The 16,038-nt window shown below is 42.2% G+C and overlaps 1 protein-coding gene across 1 annotated transcript in view; it reads right to left on the bottom strand.

Moving 5' to 3' along the window:
- The window catches only part of BDH1 (3-hydroxybutyrate dehydrogenase 1), a 50,827-nt gene that overhangs the window by 25,595 nt on the left and 9,194 nt on the right, over nt 1–16,038 (bottom strand). The gene's annotated exons all lie outside the window — the stretch shown is intronic.

The following is a 16,038-nucleotide window of genomic DNA, read 5'->3' as shown; positions in this document are numbered from 1 at the left end:
AAGTCCACAAAATAGCCTCACAGTAATAATAAGGCCAGTGCTTGCTTGATGAAACCACCGGACGGTAACTGGCCAAGTTAACAAAGGAATTTAACCATCACATTGTATGTATCAATAATTTGTTCCATTCTATTGCTAAGCAGTATTCAATGACATGGATATACCACAATTTGTTTAAACATTCACCCACTGAAGGACAGCGGGGTTGTTTCCAGTTTCAGGCTATTAGAAATCAAACTGCTATGAACATTTGTGTACAGGTTTTGTGAAAGCTTAGGTTTTCATTTCTCTGAGATAAATGTCCAGTAGTGCAATTGCAGGATCATGTAGTAATTGCATGTTTAGTTGGCTGTTTGGTGTTTTGTTTTGTTTTAATAAAACTGCCAAACTTTTGCAGTGTCTGTACCTTTTTATATTCCACCAGCAATGTATGAATGGCCCCGTTTCTATGAATTCTCACAGGCATTTAGTATTGTCACTTTTTTATTTTAGCCATTCTGATAATTGCAGAGTGTAGGGGTCCCCAAAGTAATGTGTGGGGCTCAAGCCACCTTGCCAGGGAGGATGTGTGCAGAGAGGTGGGGGTGTGGTCAGCTGTGTCTGTACCTGCAAGTAAGCAGAAAGGAGCTGATGTCTTGATAAGAAGAAACTCTAAGAAAACCATCCTTAAAGAACTTCATGCCTGATAGCCCCTCCTCTGAGAACAGTGACCTAGTTAACTGCTTTAAATAAAGCTTGTGGTGCCAGCTCGGGGCCTTGGTTTTGCCATCAGCTAGCCTGGCCCGCCTGGCCCCCTCTAATCTTGTCTTTGTCTCTATGTGTCTTTCTTCAGCTCCCGTGGCCTCCCCTCGGGTTCTCAGTTCACCAGGGCAGGTTGCAGCAAGTGGCGCACGAACAGGGACCTGAGTATGGAGGAACACAACGAGAAGGCGAGGAGTGCCCTGTGAAGAGTGGTAAGTACAGGGAGGAAGCGCTGGGTGTAAAAAATGGGGAGTCAAGGCTTGCCACAGCGTAGTTTGTATGTCCAAATGTTGAAAGCTTTGGTAACTGATAGAAGTTCAAAAGTACCTCACAAGTGGAAATGCTTTTAGATTTTGTGTAACAGACCTGCCCTTGGTTTCCTGAGGAAGGCATAAATGAAGAGACATGGCGGAAGGTTGGCCAATGCCTTCAGGACCCTTACAGTGCCGAAGGGCACAGGACATGCCAGTGGGCACCTTTACTTTGTGGGGCTTAATAAGGGATTCCCTGGATCCTCTGAGGGAGTTGGAATGCAAACCTATGATTGAAGCTTTAGCATCCACAGTTAATAAAGGGTTAAAGGAGTCCTCTCCAGCTGCTGCTGAGGACTCCAAGAAAGAGGGGGAAGAGATTACCATGCCCTTGGGCTCTGGACTAGGGGGACTACCACACCAGATGTCTCAATTGTCTGTGCAGGATCAGAACTTGTTAGCTGCAGCTCTCCCTTCTACTCCTGTGGTGCCTGCCCATAAAGCAGAGGCTCCTTTGGTATCTCCACTGCAGCAAGGGCTGCACATGGCATGTCTTGCTGGGGAAGATGTCACAGAGTTCCAATTGTTCCCTGTGATAGAGCACCCAGACCCTAATAATCCCGGTCAGGTCTTGCGCTCTCATGACCATTCCTTTTAAATTGCTGAAAAATTTAAAAATGGCTTGCAGTACTTCACCTTTCACCATGTCCCTTTTGGAATCTGTGGGTACTGACCCCCTTTGCCCAAAGGACTGGACAGTTCTTGCTAAACTCATCCTCCTCAATGGGGGTTAGGGTACCCACATTTTTAGCTGGGATCACTGATACTTCAACCCAGCCAACTGCAGTACCCATAGTTTGGCTATCCAATGAACCTGTCTGGGTGGATCAGTGGCCCCTTACACAGGGGAAGTTAGTTGCTGCAGAAATGCTAGTGAATGAACAGAGAGCTGCCGGCCATCTCTGTGAAACTTTTAGTCCATGGAATACTCCCATTTTTGTTAATAAAAAGAAATCAGGAAATTGGCGGTTGTTACAAGATCTGCATGCAGTAAATAAAACCATGCAAATTATGGGTCCATTACAACCCAGACTCCCGTCTCCAACTGCTATCCCTTTACAAAATGACCTTTGGGTACTAGACCTGAAGGATGCCTTTTTCACTATTCCCTTGCACCCTGCCGACCGCCCCCTGCCTTTTCCTTGCCAAGCCCTAATTTTCAACAACCTTTATGCGATGCTGTTGGACCATACTGCCTCAAGGCATGGCCAACAGTTCTGCTCTCTGCCAAGCTTATGTGGCTAAGGTGCTGACCCCAGTGCAAGAAAAATACCCTTCTGCCTATATTATTCACTATATGGATCATATCTTATTGGCTTGTGCAACAGAAGAACAGTTGCTTTCACTTTTTGCAGACACCCAACCGCTGCTTACACAATGGGGACTGCAAATTGCTCCAGAAAAAGTTCAAAAAGACTTGCCTTTCACTTAGGCCATCTAGTGGAAAAGCAGCGAGTAGTGCCACAAAGGCCAACTATTCGTGTGTCACATTTAACTACTTTAAATGATTTCCAAAAATTGTTAGGGGACATTAATTGGTTGCTACCCTCTTTAGGACTAACCACAGGTGATTTAACCCCTTTATTTGACATTCTCTGAGGAGACTCTGATCCCACATCCCCACGGACACTGTCACTTGAAGCTGAGTCTGCTTTACATCTTGTGAAGCAAAAAATAGCAGACACCCAACTAACACGAGTCGATACTACCTTGCCTGTTGAATTACTGATTTGTGCCACTACTTTTTCCCCTACAGGTGTTTTGTGGCAATCAATAGGCATCCTGGAGTGGATTCACCTGTCTTAAAGTCTGCAAAAAAGTTTGCTTCCCTATATAGAAGAGGTTGCCACCCTTGTTGCTAGAGGCTGTGCTTGTGCAATTCAATTACTTGGCACAGAACCCCAATGGATTGCTCTTCCATACTCAAAAAAAAAAAAAAAAAACCAGCTTGATCAATTGGTAATGTTCTCCACCCCTTGGCATTGCATACTGCTGCAATTCCCAGGAGAAATTAACAATCATTATCCAAAACACCCTCTATTACAGTTTCTCTTGTTAACCCCTTTTGTGTTTCCCAGTCGTACTTCTGCCTGTCCAATACCACATGCAAGTACTGTCTTTACAGATGTTTCCAGTTCGGGTCGGGCCACCATTGTTTCATCTTCCTTCTCTTGCGTCTGGCAAACGCCTGACACTTCTGCTCAGCGAGCGGAGCTCTGTGCGCTTTATGATGCTCTGCAACATTTTCCACATGAGCCCCTTAACGTTTATCCTGACAGCTGCTATGTGATCCATGTGGCCCTGCGAACTGTTTAAAAACTATCCTGTCTGAAGAGCTGTTTGTTTTGTTTTCTCATTTGCAAACTCTTATTCGCCAACTGTCTCTTCCCAGTTATTTCGGTCATCTACATGTACACACATCTTTACCTGGACCCCTAGTGGAAGGTAATGCCCAAGCCGATCATTTAGTAGCCCCCACCTTTGACAAGGTTTCACAAGCCCAATGCTCGCATGCTATGTTCCATCAAAATGCAAAAAGTTTGCAGAAACAATTTCAACTAACCTGTGAACAAGCCTGGCAGATTGTAAAGCAATGTACTGTCTTCCTTTCAGTTGTCCCCATTGTTGGAGCTAATCCCCGCAGCCTGTGCCCCAATCACCTCTGGCAAATGGATGTCACCTATTTTGCCCCTTTTGGCTGCGTTCAGTGGGTTCATGTAACTGTAGATACTCACTCCCATTTTCTCCATGCTACCTGCCAAATGGGAGAAAGTACGCGGCACGTTATCAACCATTGTTTGCTAGCATTTGCAGTTATGAGTTTGCCCCATCATGTAAAAACTGATAACGCTCCCACTTATTGCAGCTGTGTACTGCAACAATTCTTTTTCTACTTACAGTTATCTGCCACTCAACCGGCATTCTATACAAATCAACCAGACAAGCAATTGTTGAGGGGACTAATCGCACCCTAAAAATGCAACTCTTAAAACAAAAAGAGGGGGGATATGAGGAGGCAGCAAGGAGTCCACAGCGTCAATTAGCTGCTGCTCTTTATACTCTTAATTTTAAAAATTGTGATGCTTCAAGGACCTCTGTGGCTGAACGGCATTTCACTAGGACCCCGCGGGAGACAAAAGGGCTCGTTATGTGGAAGGATTTCCTTACGGCCAGGGGCATGGTCCTGACCCTATTATTATGAGGCCAAAGTTATTGTTGTGTGTTTCCTGAAACAGCAGATCAGTTGCTGTGGGTTCCTGATCATGCAGTCTAGCCAGCCACAACACCGGCGATCCTGCCCCGAGCTGAACGAGAAGTTTCAGAAAACCAGGAAAGGGGCCAGCAGGATGCTGAGAAAGGAAGCGGGGTGGTTAAAATGGTTGCTGCGGTTAACCTGCGTTCAAGCATCTTATTCCTATTGGACTTTTTTCCCCAGGCCTCCCCTATTGCACCTGGTCACTTGGTATGACCCGCCTGCGCCTATGTTTGTCAACGATACGGCCATGATAGAAGGCTCATTGATGGATCACATCAAACTTCATGTTGTCAACTCATTTAACTACAGTGGCCTCACTGCCCAAGTGCCTCTTTGTTTTTCTCCCTGGGAAACTGTGGGTTGTCTCCATACCCAGCAGGAAAATCAGACCGCCTACAGAGGCAGTCGTGTAGCCAATGTTGCTGGCCCGTGGGATCTCTATAATACATCCAAACTGTGAGCAAATGGGGATTCACTAATGATACTCCAGTGTCCATGCACCATCGACCCCACTTGCCACTCTGCGCTAAAAGCACTAATTTAGAGTTTAAGGGCTTTCCTCCTTGAGTCTCGTGTGCTTATGTCCCAGCCTGTGCTCATAACATCTCAGGAGGCTTTGGTACTTTATATACCTGGGCCCACCATGTGGACCCCCAGCATCCTATTATTCATTATGTGTCTGCAGGAGGTTTTGTTGCTAATGTCATCGCTTCTCCAAAGTTTGTTTTGCAAGATAAGCTGTGGCAATTGGTTGCTGCGACCCATCACATCAATATCACAGGTGCTGGGACTGCAGACCATGGTCTCCAGTGTTGACATGGATTGAAAGCCTGTGTCCCCAGCCCGTATGCAGTTTGAGCTGGCCGTGTAAATATTTCCTTTCAGGGTTCTTATTATGTGGTAGAACGCGCCCTCTGTAACCTTACCAACTGCATTACCACTGCTAACTGGGATGATGATCTACTCATTGTCCGACAACCTAGCTTTGTCATGCTCCCAGTGACCCTAGATGAGCCCTGGTATGATGACGCTGGGGAACAGACGTTGCAGTTCACACAGCATGCACTAGAGTCACGACGCTGTAGAGCCCTCGGCCTGATCATTGCTGGCATTGTTGCCCTCATTACCATTATAGCCTCCTCTGTAGCTGCTGGTGTGGCCTTAGCAAATAGCATTCAGACAGCTCATTTTGTAAATGATTTGGCTAAAAAAACTTCACTAGCATTAGAAAATCAGGAACATATTGACCAAAAATTGGAAGCAAAATTAAATGCACTAGAAAACATAGTCCTTTCTTTAGGAGATCAGTTGGAGGTATTGCAGTACAGTGTACAGCTACAATGCCATCCGCAGTACACATTTGTTTGCGTGACCTCTGTCCAGTTCAATGAAACTACCTGGAATTGAATGGCAGTGAAACTGCACCTATGAGGGGTATGGAATCATGAAGAAATTAGTATGGATCTAAAACATTTGCATGATGAGATCTTAGGTCTCCAAACTGCTCACCTGGCAGTTAGGGACCCCAAAAAAATTAGCTGAAAACTTCCTACGTACTTTACATGGTTTCAATCCTTGGAACCTGTTGCAGCATAGTTTCTGATATTTAGCAGGTCTTATTGTCTGTGTTCCTGTGTTGTAGTGCATGTTTTCTCTATTTTGCAGCCAAACTTGCCAAGTGCTCTGAAATTTGCAAACTGAAACCATGCACCTTAAACTCGCACACAAGCCTCAGCGTGGCCTCTGATCGCTCCCATGGCACCCCATGCACAATAGTCTGTAGCTGGTTGGTAGTCAATGATGGGTAAGAGTTTCAGAGGAAACCAACCTAAGACAGGCACAGCCAATGTCCAGACAAAAAAGAAAAGGGGGACCTGTAGGGGTCCCCGAAGTAATGTGTGGGGCTCAAGTCACATTGCCAGGGAGGATCAATGTGTACAGAGAGGTGGGGGTGTGATCAGCTGTGTCCATACCTGCAAGTAAGCAGAAAGGAGCTGATGTCCTGATAAGAAGTAACTCTAAGAAAACCCTCCTCAAAGAACTTCATGCCTGATAGCCCCTGCTCTGAGAACAGTGACTAGTTAACTGCTTTAAATAAAGCTTGTGGTGCCAGCTCGAGGCCTTGGTTTTGCCATCAGCTAGCCCTGGGCCACCTGGCTCCTCTAATCTTGTCTTTGTCTCTATGTGTCTTTCTTCAGCTCCCATTGCTTCCCCTCAAGTTCTCAGTTCACCAGCGCAGGTTGCGGCAGCAGTGATATCTCATAGTTTTGATTTTCATTTACCTAATAGCTAGTAATGCTGAATATCTATTTATGTGCTTATTTGCCATCTGTATATTCTCTTTGGTGAAATGTCTCTTTACGTCCTTTACTCATTTTCTAAATTGTTTTATTTGTTCTTTAACTGTTGAATTTTGATAATTCTTTATATATTCTAGATGCCAGACATTTGTGACATATGTGGTTTGCAAATATTTTCTCCCTAATTTGTTTTTTCATCCTCTAACAGGGTTTTTTAGAGCAAAAGTTTTTAATTTTGATGACATTTGATTTCTCAGTTTTCCTTTGTATGGATCATGCTTTTGGTGACAAAGCTAAGAATTCCTTGCCTAGCTCTAGGTCCTGATAGTTTCCTCCTGTTTTCTTGCTAAAAGTTTCAGTTTTATGTTTTACATTTAATTCCATGATCTGTTTTAATTTTTGTACAGTGTATGAGACTCAGATCATAGTTGATTTTTTTGCCTACAGATATCCAATTACTCCAGCACCATTTTTTGAAAACATTATTTTTCCTCCATTGAGTTGCTTTTGCACTTTTGTCCTCTAAAGGTCGGGCATATTTGTGTGGGCCTATTTCAGGGTTCTCTATTCTGCTCCATTGATCAACGTGTCTATCTCTCTGTAAATACCACAGTCCTGATTACTGTAGCTATATGATAAGTCTTGAAATTGGGTAGACTGATTCCTTCCACTTAATTCTTCTTTTTAATAAATGTTTAAGCTATTCTATTTCTTTTACCTTCCCAATAAATTTTAAAATAACCTTATCTGTAACTGCAAAATGTCTGGCTGTGATTTTGATAGGAATTGCACTAAATCTCTATAATAGTGTGTGGAGAACTGACAACTTTACTTGAATCCATGATCACAGTATGGCTCTTCATTTATTTTGATCTTCTTTGATTTCTTTCATCAGCATTGTGTAATTTTTAGCATACAAGTTCTGTATATATTTTGCTAGATTTACACAAGTATTTTTGAGCCATTGTAAATGGTATTGCATTTTTAATTTTGATATCCACATGCACTTTGCTAGTTTGTCAAAATACAATTGATTTTGGTACATTTGTTGTGTATTCTACGGCCTTATTGATTCACATTTTAGGTCTAGGAGGTTTTTTTTTGGTAGCTTCTTTGGATTTTCTATGTAGATAATCAGGTCATCTAGAAATAGAGACAGTTTTACTTTCTCCTTTCTGGTTTGTATGCCTTTTATTTCCTTTTCTTGCCTTCTTGCACTGGCTAGAACTTCCAACACTATGTTATATAAAAGTGGTGAGTAGAAATTCTTGCTTCATTCCTGATCTTAAAAAGCATTCAGTCTTTCATCATTAAGTGTAATGTTATCTGCAGGGTTTTTGTAGATGTTCTTTATCAACTTGAGGAAGTTTCCCTCTATTCCCTTTTTTTTTTTTTTAGAGATTTTTTTTTTTTACCATGAATGGATGTTGAAATTTGCTAGATGATTTTTCTGCATTCATGGATATGATCATGTGATTTTTCTTCTTTAGTCTGTTAATATGTTGAATTACACTGATTAATTTCCAAATAATTGAACCATACTGGTATCCCTGGGAAAATCCCACTTGGTCATGGTATATAATTCTTTTCATATATTATTGAATTCTATTTGCTACTATTTTAAGGTTTTGCATCCATCTTCACTATGGATACTGGTCTGTAGTTTTCTTTTTTCATGTTGTTTTTGTCTGGTTTTGGTATCTGGGCATCAGTGCTATTGCTGGGTATAGGTGAGAGTTCCAGCTCCCCACTAGGCCTCCATGGATCCTGCCCTGGCTGGTAGATGTTAGAAGTGTAGGCTTACTGCTGCTCATACTGCTGGGCAGTTGATAAAGCCCTATGCCTCCTCTCACATCCGAAGCAGGGAGGGCCACCTATAATTGATAGGTTAGGATGAAAGTCCCTGCCCCTACCTGGCTTTCTCTGACAGCCACTCCAGGTCAGGGGGTTGGGACACTTCATTACAGCCTGGTGAGGGTGAAAGTCTAGTTCCCCACTGGCCTTTTGCTGGTAAGTTGGGCTACAATTTTTTCTGTGCTGTTTGGCTGGAGTAGAACAGTTATTTTATAAAGGTTTCTGCCTTGTAGGCTCCTCTTTTCCAGGTCCTATTGCTAGAGAAATTAGTGTTTTGTGGGGCTTCTTTTTGGTCTGCATTCACTGGCATTTCTGGCAGCTTTTTCAACTCCAAGTATGGGATGTATGAAGCAAAAAGAAAATCCAGGGAACTTACCACCACATTGTTTTTTGGGTCCCAAGGTCCCTAGCTGGCCTGCCTTCTTCTCTCCACCTTAAAGAATGTTGGGTTCACTTGATGGAAATGTGAGGTCACTAGGAAAATTTGCCAAGGTAACCCCCTTTCCATTTGAACTGACACAGAAGAGTCTCTTTGGATTTTAAATCATTATGTATGGATGGTCTTATGTGAGCAGAATGATGTGGTTAAATAACTTTACCCAAAGAAAATCATTCCTTTTTCCCATGACCCCAGGTGTTGCTCTGCAGAAAGGACAAGGTGTTTCTGCTGGAATGGATTACGTGTGTTGCCTGCCACCCCCTCAGCACTATTTGACATTTTTAAAAGTAACAAAAAGGACTATAAGAGGAAGAGCTTATTTCAGACTGACTTGCTGCCAGATTTTCTCTAATCCACCTCCCCATTCTCAAATATATCCAGACCTGAACTTGACTACCTCTGATGTATTACACCAGGCTCTACCCACTCATGCCAACTTGTACAGTCCAACTGTCACTGGCATAGCTCTTTTCCACAGAGCACAGGCTCCATCCCTCCACACACCCCCAAACGCCCACCCCTAGAGGCAGAGCCATGACGAGATGAGTTAGTCGGGACTAACTGCTGGGGCACTTCAGTTTGCAAGAAAGGGCCCTGCTGGGCACTGCTTGGCCTCTCAGCCTTCCCCTCTGGACACTGCTAGGGTTGCCTCATCCTGCTCTTTTTTCTCTCTTCTCACTTTGGAGTTCCTACCTTATTATTATTCCTGGCTCGTAGCTGCTTCTCAATTTAGAGGGGCCTTGAGCCTGGAATGGCCTTAGCACCTCAATTCTCAAACTTTAGTTAACAAGCACCTGAGGAGTTTGTTAAAATGCAAACTCAGGAAGCAGATGTGACTCAAGTGATTGGGCTCCCATCTACCATATGGGAGGTCCAGGGTTTGATACCGGGGCCCCCTGGTGAGGGCAAGATGGCCCATGCAGCAAGCTAGCTGAAGCAGAAAGCTGGCCCATGTGAGTGCTGGCCCGTGCAGCAAGCTGGCCCAAGTGGAAAGCTGGCGCAGCAAAATGACGCAACAAAAAAAGACACAGAGGAGAGACAATAACAGACACGGGACCAGGGAACTGAGGTAGCACAAGAGATTGAGAACCTCTCTCCCACTCCAGAATGTCCCAGGATCAGTTCCTGGTGCCACCTAAAGGGAAGACAAGCAGACACAGAAGAACACACAACAAATGGACAGAGAGAGCAGACAACTGGGGAGGGGCAGAGAGAAATAAATAAATCATTTTTTTAAAATGCAAACTCCCAGGGAGCTGCCATCATCATTCTGATTCAGTAGGAAGGAGTGGCACCTGGGTATCTGCATGTTTAAGTCTCTCAGGAGATGCCAGTATAGGAGGTCCAGAGGAAAGGGCTGGTTGGTGTAGGTCCAGAGCAGTGGTTCTCAGGTGCTCCTCACTCGGGAATAGGGTTAGGCTATTAAGAAGAATTCTTATCATCTAGACATAGATACTAAAATGTTAACAAATGAAATATGGCCAGGATTTGCTTCAAAATCACCTAGTAGGGGAAGGAGGGAAGAAAATGGGTAAGGAAATAGAAGAAACATAATTGGGTACAAGATGATAATTGTGGAAACCTAAGTGATAGGTACACCAGGAATCAAAACACTAATTTCTACTCTTGTATATGGGTGAAATTCTCTATTACATAGTTTAAAAAGGATCACCAGGGAAGCCTTACCCCCAACCAGTTAAATATGAACTGCTGTGGCGGATATAGGAATTTTGCCCCCACTGTGCTCTAGGTGATTCTATCCTTAACCAGAGTTGAAAGCCACAGCTTTAGGGGGAACAAAAAGGACTTTTTTCCCTTAGGATTTCCTTTCCTCCAAACACATACATACTTCCTTCCTTTCTCTGGGTGGTAAGCTCCTATTTAATCTATTTTTAAATTTCCTTTTCTTTATAAGTAACATACATAATATAAAAGTTTCCAATTTAACCATTTGTAAGTGCACAATTCAGTGGCATTAATTACATTCATAATGTTGTACAACCACCGCCACCACCCATTACCAAAACTTTTTTTCATCACCCCAGAAATTTTACCCATTGAGCAATATCTTCCCTTTCCCAACTCCTTCCAGCCCCTGGTAACCTCTAATCTACTTTCTCCCTCTGCTTCGCTTATTCTAGATATTTCACATAAGTGGAATCATATAATATTTGTCCTTTTGGGTCTAGCTTATTTAACTTAGCTAATGTTTCCAGGGATCATCCATGTTGTAGTTTGTATTAGAACTTCATTCTTTTCTATGACTGAATAATATTTCATTATATGGATATACCACATTTTGTTTATCCATTCATCTGTCAACGGACACGGGTTTTTCCACCTTTCGGCTATTGTGAATAATGCTGCTATGAACATTCATGTTTAAGTTTCTGTTTAAATCCCTGTTTCCAACTCTTTTAGAAGTGGAATTGCTGGATCATATGCTATGTTTAACTTTTTGAGGACCTGATAAACTGTTTTCCACAGTGGCTGCACCATTTTACATTCCCACCAGCAATGCACAAAGTTGCACTTTCTCCACGTCCTCACCAACATTTATTTTCCATTTTTTAAATATCCCTCATCCTAGCTGGTATGAAGTTGGTGGCTAATGATGTTGACCATCTTTTCATACACATATTGGCCACCTGTACATCTTCTTTGGAGAAATATCTATTCAAATCCTTTGTCCATTTTTAAATTGAGTTGCCTTTTTATTATTGAGAAGAGTTCTTTATATATTCTAGATACAAGTCCCTGATCAGAAATATGAGTTACAACTATTTTCTCCTGTTCTATAGGTTGTCGTTTTACTTTCTTGATAATTATTAACAAAACCTTTTCATTTTTATGAAATCCAATTTATCCTTTTTTTTTTTTTTTTACTTTTGTTGCTTACATTTATGGTGTCATAGCTAAGAATCCATTGCCAAATTTAAGATCATGAAGATTTTCCCCTATGTTTTATTCTAAGAGTTTTATGGCTTAGCTCTTATATTTAGGTCCATGGTCCATTTTGAATTACTTTTTGTATATGGTGTAAGGTAGGGTTCCAACTTCATTCTTTTGCATGTGGATATCCAGTTTTCCCAGCACCATTTGTAGAAGAGACAAATCTTTCCCCATTGAGTGGACTTGGCACCCTTTTAAAAAATCATTTGGCCCTAGGTATATAGGTTTTTTCCTGAAATCTATATTCTATTCTATTGATCTATACGTCTATCCTTATGCCAATACCACAATGATTTTTTGTTTTTATTTTGTATTTTTTTCATTGTTTTGATTACTGTAGCTTTGTAGTAAGTTTTAAAATCAAGAAGTATGAATCCTGTAACTTTAGGGTTTCATTTTGATTCTCTTTACTACAAAAACGCTAACATCTCTGGAAACAAAATCCACTCTAGACCACTGTCCAGCTTTGGCAGTCATTGTCATTTGCCTTCCAAAATCCATTCTTTTCATTTGCTCACTAACAAAATTTGGACTTTTAATGGGCGTGGCAAGACCTCAATGCTTTAAGGACTTCTCTCTAATTACTGGTCATGTGATCCACTTCTGGCCAATAAGGTCTAAGCAGGAGTCTGCAAGGATTGCTGGGAAAGTTTTGCTTTCCTGATAAGGGTTCCACTCACCCTTTCCTCCATATTGTTCTGCTTCTTCCTACCTGGATTAAAGCTGGAGGTGGAGAAGTATCACATGACCCTGTGGGAAGAGCCACACTAAGGATGGCAGAACAGAAAGAAACAAAGAGCCTGGGTCTCCTGAAGCCACACCAGCCCTGAATTTCTGGGGCTTTCTGCTATTCTTAGTGTGATACAATCCTAACTGATATACTTGCCTACCAGGGCTAAGAGTGCCTCTGAGGGTTAAGCTCAAACCCCATAACGTAAAATAGGATACATTTCCCTGGAGGGTCTGTTCTGCCCAGGAAGGTCCTGCAGTGGCAGCAGACTTCTGGTCAATGAAGCCACTATGCACAGGTAGTTCACAGGTAGTTCAAGTTCAACTCAGGATGGCCTGTAAACTTTCTGAAGAGTGGAATCCTAAAGGGCTGGTGGCCAGATTCAGAGAAGAGTTTCCTGATTTCTTCCCTGACCCAGAAGCAGAATGGGACTGGCTGAAGGAAGTGTAATCCAGCCCTTCCCCAAGGGTCTGTAGAATAACCTGCAGGTCCTCAGAGCCCTGGAATCCATGAACCTGCCAGATCACATGTGAGAGACCATACCTTCTGGCCAGGGCATCAATTCTGGCTCCTTCTGCTTCTTACAAGCCCAAGTCTCTACTGCTTTTGTTTCTCCCATCATGAATGGACAGCAGTAACAAGTAACCCAGATTTCTGCTGAGAGAAACAATGAGTTGATTTGATAGACTGAGTCTAATGAACTGGGGCTTAGAAAGAACAAATATCAAGTGGTAGCTTGGGAGAAATATGGCCTTACAGTAACCTCCGCAAAAAAAAATTCAGTCTGGTCAAAATTCAGTCTGGTTTTGGCTGCTCAAAAAAGCTATGTGAGCTCAGGAAAAATGGGAAATAATCTAGGATAAGGGAGGCAAGAGCCCTACTTCACTCTGCCTGGATCAGGTTACCCCTGGAGTGCGGCTTCATCCCAGCAGGTAGAGCCGAGCACTAGGGCTGAGCCAGCTGGTGTGTGTAAACAGGATCCAGGGGGTAGTATCCTAGGTGAGGAACACATAAGTAAATCACCCATTTCAAGAGGCTTCCACACCTTCTGGCAAAGCCAGAGATCTGAAATCTGAGGGCCCTGCAGGACCAGTGAGCAGCATAGATGGCCAGGTACTGGGGCAGGAGGAGCATCAGGCCACTTCTGGAGAGGTTTTTGTTCAGACAGTTGTATGTGCACTGGTGACTCCTGCTCTGAGCCATATAAACAGTGGCAACTGTTCTGCTCTGGATACCACATTTTAAGAAGGAACACATTATTAAATTGAAATTTAGCCTAATATTATATATTGCTTAAGAGTTACCTCTTGAAAACCTTCCTGTTGTTCAAAGGTGGCCTCTATCTAAGCCATGCTCAGCATATAAAGGCACTACCTTCCCCCAGCATGGGACATGACTTCCAGGGATGAGCCTTCCTGGCACCGAGGGGTGCCAAATAGTGATGCATCTGGAAAAAGACCTTGACCAAAATATTAAATAGAAATGAGTTTTTATGGCTAAGAGATTTCAAAGTGAGTCAGGAGGTCATTCCAGAGGTTACACTTATGCACATCTCAGCAGGATCTCATTGACTGCCACAGTAAACAGTGCCTCAAACAGCAGGTCTCCTGAAGGTTCTAGAGACATCTAGACACTACAGGCAGGGCAGACAATCTCAGAAATTCAGCACTCTGTCAGTGCGCCTTACTTTGGAATATGTGCTCCCCAATGTAATAGTTAAAACTCATTTATAAATTCCCTACACACGGTTCTTCTACCCCTTTTATTTGAACCTATAATTAGCACTGGTTAAAATATATGTCCCAGAGACTTAAATCTTCAGTCTGTTCATATGCTGGTTGAGCCCTGAGTCTCATCAGAGTTGCAGCCAATACCTACTCTCCAGTTCATTGGAATCATCCAGGACAACTAACAAATGGATAATGATGGACAACGCCCATTCCAAAAAGAGTACCTACAACTGCAAGCAAAACAGTTCCATCCATCTGCCCCATGGAATCTAAGCCCCCTCTCAATCAGAAACGAAGTGGTCATCACTATTCCCAAATCCTCAAGATTGAGGAATGAACAAACATAAGTGGTGAATGCAACTATGGACTAAAGTAGACTTATTATTATTCTAGCAATGGAAGAACTTGTATCACTGATATAAAGGCAGTGGCCACCAGAGGGTCTGAGGAAAGGGAGAGGGAAGAATAGGTATATCATGGGGACATATTATATTTGTGACATTGGAACTGTCCTGCATTACACTGAAATGATGTATATAGGCCATTATACATTTTGTCAAAACCTATAAAATTGTGCTGGGCAAAGTGTAAATTATAATGTAAACTATAGTACATGGTTAGTAGCAATGTCTCAATACATGTTCATCAGTTGTAACAAATGTACTACACTAATGAAAGATGTTGTTAATGGGGGAAAGTAGGGGGGAGGGAGTGGGGTATATGGGAATTCCCTATATTTTGATGTAACATTTATGTAATCTAAAGCTTCTTTAAAATTTTTAAAAAATATTTTAAAAACTAAAAAAAAAGGAGAGAGAAAAAAAAAGGACAGGCCAGTTAGAAATCATTCATGGAGGAACCTGGGTACTAAGTAGGGAAATCAGGAGAGATAAGTAATGAAAAAACTTGCAGATGGATTAAGAAAAGACAGGGTATGTGGGTACTGGAGTGGCATGATCACTTGTCTTCAAATATGACAAGAATGTCACTGGTGGTGAAGAATTTTGTGTTCAGTATGAATACAGAATACAGATCCAGGAACAAGGAACACCATAATTTGAAGAAAGATTTCTCCTCAATATGAAGAAAGGTATTATAATAGAGTCAACCAAAGACATGTCTGGGACTTCTGGGAAGATGGTGGAATAGAAAGACATGGTTAAAATGTAAACTATAATGTAAACTATAACATAACCAAAAATTTATAAAAGTGTACAGTCTAAAATGTAAACTATAATAGAACCATGGTTAGTAGCTATTTTTCAATATATGTACACCAGTTGTAGCAAATATACATTCACATGTAAAAAGATCACTGCTGGGTGGGGGAAAAGGGTTTGATGTTGCATATATGGGAGTCCCCTCTATTCTATATGTGACTTTACTATGACCTAAAACTTTTTTGAAGACATAATAAAAAAAAGAATGTAGACATCAGAAAAAAAAGACATGGGACTCTCTTCTCTCCCAGAAAAATACCTAGAGGACAGGCAGAAACAGCCTGGAAAAAAAATCTTCTAGGGCTTAGGACACTACGGGAATTCTGGACACCACCCAGAGGAGAGAGGGGTAAAGGAAAATAATTGTGACGGCAAAACTATGGGTTAAAAACCACAGTTGCAAATACTGGTATCTTCCCTTACCCTATAGACACTTTTGAATTCTCAGGCCTTGTTACTGTCAGCTATAGGAAAGGGGAGAAAGACACAGCCTAAAGCTGATTCA

Source organism: Dasypus novemcinctus, chromosome 4, assembly GCF_030445035.2.
Source record: "Dasypus novemcinctus isolate mDasNov1 chromosome 4, mDasNov1.1.hap2, whole genome shotgun sequence".
Lineage (NCBI taxonomy): Eukaryota > Metazoa > Chordata > Mammalia > Cingulata > Dasypodidae > Dasypus > Dasypus novemcinctus.
Note: the sequence above shows the minus strand (reverse complement) of the source record. Positions and strands in the feature narration are given on the sequence as shown.